General features: G+C 36.6%; 1 long non-coding RNA gene across 1 annotated transcript; it reads right to left on the minus strand.

The window, feature by feature from the left end:
- Window positions 1–227: 227 nt before the first annotated feature.
- On the minus strand, window positions 228–1,572 carry LOC138897056 (uncharacterized). Its single transcript, XR_011410719.1, has 2 exons — window positions 1,388–1,572; window positions 228–1,262 (listed from the first exon to the last, which is right to left on the minus strand). It is a non-coding gene; the product is annotated as an uncharacterized lncRNA (long non-coding RNA).
- Window positions 1,573–9,293: the final 7,721 nt, after the last annotated feature.

The following is a 9,293-nucleotide window of genomic DNA, read 5'->3' on the forward strand; positions in this document are numbered from 1 at the left end:
TAAAGAGAAAAACATATATACATTCACAAAAGTAATGAAACGCCCCTTTTGGCTCACAGTGTACAAATAATTATATTATCATATCACTTATAAGGTAATTAGAAAAAGATCTTTCTAAAGTCATTAGTAATTTATTATAACAAGTTAAATATATATACTAGTTGATAGTGAAAATTATATTTGATTATGTATAACTTAAATTCAAAAGTTATATATGAAGCGCGCTACATTTTTTGTCTTTCACTTTTAGGCTTGTTAGTTATTGCTTTTTGTTTATTTTTTCTTTTTATTGTTCAATTAATGGCTTCGATTTTTAGGTCTTCTTATTATTATTATCCCATGGTTTTTCTTAGTTGATGATGTATAACTGTATCAGTGTCTTTTATCTTTCGTGTAATTGCTAAGAGATACATTGATAACAGCAATTAGGAAGAGTACTAAATAATATTCTAAATAAGACCGTTAGTTACTACTATTAATTTGGTAAGAATTTAATTCCAAAGATTTGATTATATAAGGGAATCTAAGCTAATTGAAAATTATAGCTTTTCAAACAAAGACTCTTATGATTTCGTACATGTATCAAATATATTGCGGATATGTCAAGTTATAAAAAGGAAGAAACCTCATCAATTTAGGAGGTCAAAATCTTTTTCTCTTAGAAAAAGGATTTGCCAAATATACAAAAAAAATTATACTTTCCTTTGTAAAATGAAAAACTAATTTTGAGAAATATATTGTACCTTTTTCTCAAGAAAAAGGAAGGGGGAAAAAAATACCTAACACACCTTGCATGTCTCATACTTCGAAAAAGCTCGTCTACTAATTAAATTAAATCGAAATCATAGCATGTAATATATTCTAAAATAAGACCTATTAGTATTATACTTAGACTTTAGTACGTAAGAATTCAAATCCAAGACAATACAAACTGAGATAATAATAGCGAGTGGAAATTTCGGTTGGAGGAGGACGACCTTTTCTATATAAAACTGTCATTCTATAAGTTTTTTTAGTTTATATCTACGCAAAGAAACAAAGCTGAAAGATTACCCCCTTAGCTTGAACCATCATCCCCTTTCATCCGTCTTCCTCAGTTTCTCTTCTTCGTTCTTATTTACTAACATTCTTGATTCTTCTAGTTTCTTCATTGTATACACACATTACCATGGGTTTGTGTCTTAGCAAAAAGTCTAGCAGCAGAAAAAAGGAGCTCGACATAAAGAAAGGGCATAAGGAATATGTTTATTCATCAGCTGCAACTGCAAAAGAAGGCCAGAAGAAATATGATTATTCATCAGCTACAAAAGGTACTAGCTCACGGAATCCATATCGCACAGATTATAATGATCTGCTTAATTTAACAACTCTGGCTCCTACTTCTTACCCTACTACTGCCGGTGGCCACCACCATACTGGTGGCGGTCACCATCACGGAAGCGGCGGTTTGAGTGTCGGTCATCATCACGGAGGCAGCGATTGGGGTGGCGGTCACCATATCGGAGGCGGCGGTTTGTGTGGCGGTGGTCATAATCATGGTTTCTGAGGAAACTAGCAACGATCAACTTAGGTTTTTCTCCATTTTAAATAAGTAGACGTTGGATATAGGAAATATAGGAGTGGTATATATATGAAATCAAATAGCACTAGGTAGTATTTTTCATCATATTTTATACTCAAATTAGTATTAGGTGCTGAAAAGTATTTTAAGTGCTGAAACTGATTTAATAAATAAGCAGTTACGTATTTGGATACAAGTGCTGAAATTGATAATAAGCTAGTGCAGTATTTGATAAAAAAATGCTGATAAGCTCTTTTTCTGTTAAAATGATTTAAATAACCTTAGAAGTGTTTCCACTTATAAGGGCGTAATTTCTTCAAAATTTTAGATTCCAAATCAATCCAAATACAAAATATTCTATTTGTCATTTTATTTTAAATACAATTGTGCTTAGATAAGATAACTTTTATGATAAATATAATTTATTTTATGATAAGCATATAATCATAACTCATAAGTTATAATAATTAATAAATTGATAAAAGTTTCTCAGTAAAAAATAAACCTAAATAGGAAAAAATATTTGAAGAGAAACAAACACCGTCTTTATCACCACAACACTTAGAAAGCAACATATCATAAATTTGATATGTCCTCATTTATTACATACAGTTCAAAGATTAATACACAATCACATAGATATAAATATGCAAAGGAATAGAGAATTTGCTTATCTTAAATAGTCAATGAGCATTGCAGACTTGAGGAGGCGGGGTAGGTTGAAATAGTACTTGAGACACTAAGTATCGATGTAAGAGTTTTGTTTTAAAAAAGAATATTTTAAGGATAAAATAATAAAAATTTTGGTCAAACTTAAAGTGCTTATAAGCTAAAAATTTATAAGATGGAGATGACCAGCTTATGACTTTTGACTTATTTTTGACTTATAAGTACTTGACTTGTAAACACTTTTAACTTTACCAAACGCGTAGCATGTCATGCCTTTTAACTTTTCTTCTATGGCGTGGGTTAGTGTTCTTTTTCATCTTTATTATTCTAATAAATCTTATTAATAAAAATCTGCAGTGTTGATTAATGTATAGGCATATATATGACTTTCTTTGTTTGGTGTAATTTTATCTATGTGCGGTAATCTGGAAAGCCATGGTTTGGAATGTAGGGGTTTTGACCAATTAAGTGCTGAAACTTGACGTTGTTCTTATCCCATCGTAGAATTAATGTCTGGCTGTGGCAGATAGGGCATGCTTGTGCAGAAATTATTGTTGGAAAGGATAAGGAGATCTTTTGATTAGCATGTGATTACTAGTAAATCTCTATCATAAGCATTAATCGGTAACATGAAAGATCAATACAAACTAACTTGCTATGATATGCTAAATCCAATGCTAGTATTTAACTATGATCAAAAGGTATATATATATATATGAACCGAGGACATTATTGTCTCTTACTACTTTATAGCTTGTAAGTTATCATTTTTATTTCTTTTTCTTTTTTATATTCATGAATTAATGGCTTCGATTATTAGGTAATTAGGGTCCCATGATTTTCCTGAGTTGATGATGTATATTATCTAATGTATATCTGTATCAATACGTATCTTACATCTTTTGTGTGATGCTAAGAGAAATAGTGATAACAGTAATCAAGAAGACTAATTACGGAAGAAAAAAATTCGGGTATTAGTTATGGGTGTCAATGATATCACTACAAGAAATCCGCTAAACACCGACAAAAAAAACCGACCAAAATTGGTCGGTTATGGCTAATTACCGATCAAAACGTGACCATTTATGCGTAGACGGTATTTTGATGGTCGAAAAGGCATACCGACCAAAGTTGGTCGGAAATTACCGACCAACGTTGGTAGGTCAGTTAAATTCAAAAAAAAAAAAATTGCAAATACAACCGACCAAAGTTGGTCGGTTTTTTAATTATGTAATCAAAAGATTCACCATTTGGAATCGAACCAGGGTCTATGCTGTGGCAGGATACTATTCTACCACTAGACCATTGGTACATTTTGTTTTAAGACTGTCTTTTATTTGATTTATACTTTTTAATTATATTTTTACACGAAAATAACCGACCAAAGTTGGTCGGTTTTATTAAAAAATAAAATTACCAATCAAAGATGGTCGGTTTTTTAAAATGACCGGCCGAATTAACCGATCAATTTTGGTCGGTTTTTTTAATATTAATTTTTATTTATTTTAATTGAAAAACCGACCAAAGTTGGTCGGTTTCTTGAAAAATAAATTTCGCGGGACTCAAAAATAGTTTTTCGCATTTTTGCGCCAAAGTTTCGTAAAAAATAATTAAAAAATAAAATATTTTGAAAAACCAACCAACTTTGATCGGTTTTTTGGCCGGTTTTTTGACCGATCAAAGTTGGTCGGTCGACCTTGGTCGGTTTTTGCCGAATTTCTAGTAGTGGATTCTGTTCTGCTGGTTATTTTATAAAATTTGTACCATAACAATTTTTTGGTTACTCTATTTTGTATAACAAAAATTAGACTTTTCAAAATCGTGTCACAACTTCATGATAGAAACTAGGAGTCCACCAAACAATATAGAAATCAGGTTCTCTATCTGTTCCCAGAGTAAATAAGCGAAAAGTAAAACCAAACAGTTTAGGAAACCAGATTCTCTATCGATCTGTTCCCATAGTAAACATGCAGTAAATAAAAGACACACGATATTTATGTGAAAAACTCCTTGCTCGAGGGATTAAAAATCACGACCTACCCTAGTAGGATTTCAACTCCACTAAACCGAGCCAACTTCATATTACAACCTATTATAATCTAGGAATTGAACTATTAATCTCTCATCCCTTACAATAACTCTATTCTAAGCCCTTTGCAATAACTTTATTACAAAGCAACAACCTTGACTAACTCTAGTCAAGAAACCAAACCAAACGATGGTTGAAATTTATCCTATAAAGACACTTCTTGAAAGTAGTGTAGGATTACAAGTGAAGAACAAAATAACAAAGACTCAACAAACCTAAGGATATGATTTTTGGATTTGCAAGTGTTAGTACAAAACCATATATCATGTTGTATATATATATGTGATATCATGAGAGAAGATATAAGAGCATTTTCGGTTTCAAGCAAACTGTAGCTGTGCTGCTATACTGGTGCAAGTACAGTGCAACAACTTTAACAATTGTAAAGTTGACTTGCGCGACGACCTGAGGACATGATACTATTTGTTCCCTTTGCGGTTCCCTTATCTGGTTTCCTTGAGAATTAAACCAGACAATTGAGTATGTTACAATAAGCACAAGGGAAATGATTGTATGAGATTCCTATCTAGTTCTTCCATAAAGTTTGATAAATCATCAAAACCATAATCGCATAACTTATCACTTCAAGAAAAAGAATTTCATTAGCTACCATGTAATTTCTTTTCTTGTAATATGGAATCTTTATCTATAACGTATAATCGCCCTGGCTTCGGAGGGGGGAGATATTGGATGCATGGAAATAAAGATTGGAGTGCACAGAGAGAATTAAAACAGGTAATGGAATATGAAGATAGTTTACTCTTTATCATACACCCTTCGAAGAGACTTAACAACCCCACAATCTCCACCGAAAACCAAAAAGAAAGGGAACCAACGGAGAAAACCTACTTGGACCATATAGAGATTTACTCGCTGATATGCAATTTTCCCATTGCATCTTTTGGCTATTAACTATGTTGATTAATCACCCAGAAGTACAATCAAGTTACTTCTCATTAACACAGCATACAATGAGAAGCATCAATCTTTTTACAATTCATCACAAAGAAGCACGACTGGATAAAGCTTTCCCACGGCAAAAACGACTCTATCATGTTTGACGGCTAATAAAAGTTAGCAAGAACGAAGTGAACATTACCATAGAAGCTCAGAATTTGGAGATTTGGACAATGCACTGGATATTGGGCGTTGCAGAAGCTCCTAGATGCCTTCCATCCAAGCTTTACGGCTATATGCAAAGCTATTAGTGTTTTGTATTCGAAAATATATTCAAAAAATTGAAACAATGTAAAACCAGAAATGTAGAAGAACAGAATTAATCCGAGCCCACTGAATTCACAGTGTTTCTTTAAGGAATTTAATCCCCTCCAAGTACCCGAGGTTTAGGATTATTTTCTCCCAGGATAGAACGGATAACGTCACTGGTGTAGCGGTACTTCAAACACCAGTGACAATAAACGCAAAGAACAGTTGTATATAAATCACACTTACTGCTTTCTTTTCTGTTAAAACAATGCAGAAAGAAGAAGGAGAAATCAGAATTTTCGTAAGGAAAATCTGAGGGAATAGTATGCTATTTATAGCCAATATGTTGAGTTTAAACGAAGAGGTGCAACTCTTCAGAATGTCTGTTATGACTGTTCACGTAAAAAGGCCATTATGTAAATGGTTATTTACACAAAATAAAATGGAAAATCAAAACGCGGAGGAAAAAGAACGGCTAATTTGGATTAAAATAATATTACGTTAATCTTAATATTAAGCTCTAAGAATCTTAAACCCAACAATCCCCCACATGAATGGGGAATGACTATATCACTGAAATATGCATGAAAAACTTTGTGATTTACAAGCAAGGATTAATCGCATCTGGATAAGTAGGTTTCCCTTTGAACTTTCCGTAGTGAACTTATGTCGGATATACTCGATCAATCGGTAGATTTCATATCTTTGAACCGTCGAACTTTGGTGTATACCTAGACAATCATAAGTCACACAACCAACCCTTAACCATCTTTGGTTCTCATTGTTGTGTTCGTTTCAGCCATGAACACCGCCTGGTTTCATAAGTGCGTAGAGAACATGGCCTTGCAAAATTCTCCTTGAAGCGGCTAACACTTCTCACTTACATAGATGATTCCTAAACGTGTCATCCCGTAGATACAATTTTGATATACCCCGTATCAAATTTAGAAACTATTAAAAATTCTTAATGCTTTATTGTAACGACCCGACCAGTCGTTTTGAGTGTATTAGTCCCGATCCCCTATTTACTACTTTTTCCGTATCTTTTTCTGCTTATGTGACTTGCCGGGAGGTTCTGTTTGTGGTTTTGGATTGATTAGGGGCACTTAGTCCCTAAAACGGAAGCTTAAGTATTAGGATTTTTACCATAATTAGAACTGTGTGAAGACGACTCCGTAATGGAGTTTCGTCGGTTCTGTTAGCTCAGTTGGGTGATTTTGGATTTAGAAGCGTGTTCGGACTGTGAATTGGAGGTGTGTAGTTGATTTAGGCTTAAAATAGCGAAAGTCAAATTTTTTTGGAGGTTTTGGCCGAAAGTGGACTTTTTGATATTGGGGTCGGATTACAATTCTGTAATTTGAAATAGGTCCATAATGTTGAATATGACTTGTGTGCAAAATTTGAGGTCAATCGGACGTGGTTTGATAGGTTTCGGCATCGGTTGTAGAAAATTTGAAGTTTCAAGTTCATTAAGTTTGGATTGGAGGGTGATTCACGTTTTTGTTGTTGTTTGATGTGTTTTGAGGGCTCGACCAAGTTCGTATGTTATTTTAGGACTTGTAAGTATGTTTGGTTGAGATCCCGGGGGCCTCGGGTTGATTTCGGGTGGTTAACAGATCATTTTGGACTTAGGAGAGATTGCAGATTTCTGGTGTTCTTCAGTTCTGGTTTCCTTCTTTGCGTTCGCGAGGGGAGTCTCGCATTCACGAAGAGGAACTGGAGGCAGACGAGATTTTGTGCTTCGCGTTCGCGAAGCTCTGAGGTACTTGGTCTATGCGTTCGCGAAGCTCTTAGGTACTTGGTCTACGCGTTCGCGATGGAGGTCCCGCATTCGCGTAGAGGTATTGGCCAACTGGGTCCCCAGGCCCTTTTTGCCTACGTGTTCGCGACGTTGGTCCCGCATTCGCGTAGGGTCGAGCTGAGTGGTCTTCGCGTTCGCGACAAGGGCATTGCATTCGCGATGGAGGATTTTGGGCCGAAGTAAATTTGTGCTTCGCGAACATGAGGGTGTGGCCGCGTTCGCGAAGAAGGAATGCCTGGGCAGAATATAACATTTCAAAATCGAGGGTTTGGCCATTTTTATCAAAACTTAAAGTAGACAGCTCGGATTTGGATGATATTTTGAGAGATTTTGAGAGGCATCGATTGGGTAATGATTCTACACTTGATTTTGGTTATATCTTACTAATCTATCATTAATTCCATCCTTTAATTTCGAATTTGGGGTGAAAATTTTGAGAAAAATTGGAGAAGTTCTTTAACTATGATTTTGGGTTTTGATTGGCATTTTGACATCGGATTTGGATAATTTTTGTACGAGTGAACTCGTGAGTGAATGGGTATTTATATTTTGTGACTTTTACCCGATTCTTAGACGTGGGCCCAAATCGACTTTTGGGGTGATTTTCTAATTTCTTGCTTTAGCTTTGATTTCATTAATTAGATTAGCTTCTTATAGCTATATTTATGGTATGTAATTGATTTTGGCTAGATTTGGGCCATTCGGAGTCGGATATTCGTGGAAAAGGCATTATTACTAGTTATTTAGTTATCTGTTGCAGTTAGTTGTTAAGTTTTACTTTCTTTTTGTTATTTCCGTATTTTTGTTAGGCTTACCTAGTCGTAGAGACTAGGTGCCATCACGACGTCCTACGGAGGGAGAATTGGGTCGTGACAAGTTGGTGTCAGAACTCTAGGTTCATAGGTATCGTGAGTCACAAGCCGGTTTATTAGAGTCTCGCGGATCGGTACAGAGACGTTTGTACTTATCTTCGGGAGGATATGGAACTGTTAGGAAATTCTACACTTCTTTGATTCTTTGTCATGCAAAAATTGTTTACTTCAAAATTCTAAACTTCTGTATTCTATTCTCTCACAGATGGTGAGGATACGTATAGGCGGATCTGATGACCAGGCATGCGCGCCCCCTGATAGAGCCGCGAATGGCCAGGGCCGGGGTCGGGGTAGAGGCCGAGAACATCCACGCGGTGCAGCCAGAGCACCCGCACGAGCTGCTACAGAGGAGCCCCCAGTAGCTCCAGATGAAGGGCAGACACCTGAGATCCCTGTTGCTGCACCCGCCCTCCAAGAGTCTCTAGCCCAGTTTCTGAGCATGTACAACACCTTGGCTCAGGCAGGATTGATTCCACTTGCTCCTGCCACATCTCAGGCCGGGGGAGGAGCACAGACTCCCATCGCCAGTACTCTAGAGCAACGGGTTCAGGTCGACCAGGTTCCAGAGATTATACCGATGTAGCCGGTAGGTCCAACTCAGCCTGAGATTAGGGCGACAGTTTCTGAGGTGGAGCAGCTCAAACTTGAGAGGTACAAGAAATACCACCCTCCTACCTTCAGTGGATTGGCATCAGAGGATGCCTAGAGTTTTCTGGAAGAGTGTCACCGTATTCTCCGTACTATGGGCGTAGCGGAGTCGAGTGGGGTTTCTTTTACTACATTCCAGCTTAGAGGAGCAGCCTATGAGTGGTGGCGTGCTGATGAGTTGGGTAGTCCGGCTGAGGCAGCTTTACTTACATGGACTCAGTTCTCGGACATGTTCTTAAGGGAGTATGTTCCCTAGAGGGGGAGGCTAGGCCAGATATTATGCTCTTCCCGCTCGTACAGAGGCAGTTGCTTCTGACTCTATTATTACAGGTATTGTTCCAGTCTGTCATAGAGATGTGCCGGTTTTATTTGATCCAGGCTCCACCTATTCCTATCTGTCCTCTTATTTTGCCCCGTATTTGGGCGTATCTCGTGATTCTTTGAGTT

This window comes from Nicotiana tomentosiformis, chromosome 1, assembly GCF_000390325.3.
Source record: "Nicotiana tomentosiformis chromosome 1, ASM39032v3, whole genome shotgun sequence".
In the NCBI taxonomy this organism is placed as follows: Eukaryota; Viridiplantae; Streptophyta; class Magnoliopsida; order Solanales; family Solanaceae; genus Nicotiana; species Nicotiana tomentosiformis.